Consider the following 2,203-nt stretch of genomic DNA (forward strand, 5'->3'; position numbering starts at 1 on the left):
TGATTAGGTGAACACAAGATTACCTTGATTAGGTGAATTTAATCAAGGTAACCACTTGGTTACCTTGTAGATTAAGGAAGTAACTTAAGGAAATCACAAGATTTCCTTGATTAGGTCAACTTTTACTGATGTCCTTTGATTAGGTCAACTTTTACTGATGTTATTTCAATCATGGGGTTCCCAAGCAGGCAATTCTCCTTAGTACTTCCCATTCACTCAGTAGTCAGAACTGTGTGCACATGGGCTCAAGCCAATCCACAAGTCAGTCAATATTGCAAATCATACATAGGAGTATGCTTAATCAGTCTATAAATGTTGTAGATTAAAATTTCACACGAAACAGAGAAGCATTTAACACAAGAGAAAAGGGGGTAGGAAAAGGAGTTAATGAACCAGGCCAAGGAGAGTGATGTAGACAATTAGAGTGTCCTGGGATGACCTGGATGGTTGTCAATGTCTTGCAAGGAGAGCAAGATATTGTCTCCTTGATTTGGGCAGGATCTTCGGGGGCAAATGCCAGGTGCTGCTCATGAGTGAAAGCAAGACAGGGTCTGCCAAGGTGGCCATGTCCAGTTGATAAAGTTCTGCTCATTTTATGACCTTTGAGTCCTCTGGTGAGAACTGATAGTAAAGGGTGATGCCCTTATCTGGTTGGTGTTGTCTCTGTTGATTAGGAGAACATCTGGACCCTGTTGCTTTAATGTGTTTTGAAATGTAACCTGGACTTTTTTTCTAAGGTGGAATCACTTACATCACGGGTGCTCCATACAGCATTCGTTATTACAACAGATGAGGAAATGTGGCCTCAGACAGCATAGTATCTTGCCCACAGTTACAAAGCCAAGTATTGGATGCAAGATCTGTTTGGGGTTCCTTGAGATTCTCATAACTGTGGGTTTATAGCTTTTTATATAATTTGAAAATTGTTCAGTTGTTATTTTTTTAAATACATTTTCTATTCCCCTTACTTCTCACCTCTCCTTCAGGGACTCCAATTATACATATCTTAGATCACTTGATGTTGACCACATTTTATCATGGCTGGTTTGTTTTGTTTTGTTTTGTTTTACTTTGTTTTGACTAGTTTTTATTTTTTAGTTAGGGGGAGGGTTGAGACAGAGTCTTGCTCTGCTGCTCAGGCTGGAGTGCAGTGGTACAATCTCAGCTCACTGCAACCGCCACCTCCCAGATTCAAGTAATTGTCTGCCTCAGCCTCCTGAGTGTCTGGGACTACAGGCACACACCACTACACCTGGCTAACTTTTGTGTTTTTTTAGTAGAGAAGGGTTTTCGCCACATTGGCCAGCCTGATCTTGAACTCCTGGCTTCAAGTAATCTGCCTGCCTCAGCCTCCCAAAGTGCTGGGATGAGAGGCGTGAGCCACTGCAAAGAACAGAGGCTCTGTTGTGTGTGTGTGTGTGTGTGTGTGTGTGTGTGCGCGCCTTTTTTTCTTTAGTCTTCTTTCTCTGTGTCTGAATATTTCCCATAGCCTATAAATTCAGTGTCTGAACTGCTATTTGCTCCACTGTCGTACTGTCATCTCTTGAAGTTTCATTGGGTCTTTTTTCTCTGTCTCCTATATCTCTCATTAACTTGCTCAGGCCTCCATCTTCTTGAGTATATTTCTTTTTTTTTTCCTCTAAACTGAAAGTGGCTTTATTCAGGATTTGAATAAAGCCTGTCTCCAACTGTCTCAAGAAAATAGGGACTAATTGTAAGAGTCCATGTGGCTGGTGCTGGAAACAAGACAACTCTGAGGCCTGGGGAGCCCTCTCCATCTCTCTCCTGGTAAGCCCAGCCCCTCCCTCAGGAGTCTCTGCTCTTTCTGTGCATCTATTCCCTGTATAGAGCATATTTCTAATAGATGTTTTAATGTCCTTGTCTACTAATTCTAACATCCATAACATCTCTGGGTCTGTTTCTATTGAATGATTTTTTTTTTTTTTTCATGATTGTGGGTCCTATTTTTCTGCTTCTCTGCATGCCTGGTAATTTTTTACTGGACGTCAAACATTATGAATTCTACATTGCTGAGTGCTGACATTTTTTATATTCCTATAAATATTTGGCAGTTTTGTTTTAGCACGCATTTAAGTTATGGGAAACAGTATTAAACTTTTGAGGCTTGCTTTTCAGACTGTTAGGCAGGTCCAAAACAGCCTCTAGTCTAAAGTTAATTTGGTCACCGGTGGGACAATATCCT

Source organism: Colobus angolensis, unplaced genomic scaffold (genome assembly GCF_000951035.1).
Source record: "Colobus angolensis palliatus isolate OR3802 unplaced genomic scaffold, Cang.pa_1.0 Scaffold464, whole genome shotgun sequence".
Taxonomy (NCBI): Eukaryota; Metazoa; Chordata; class Mammalia; order Primates; family Cercopithecidae; genus Colobus; species Colobus angolensis.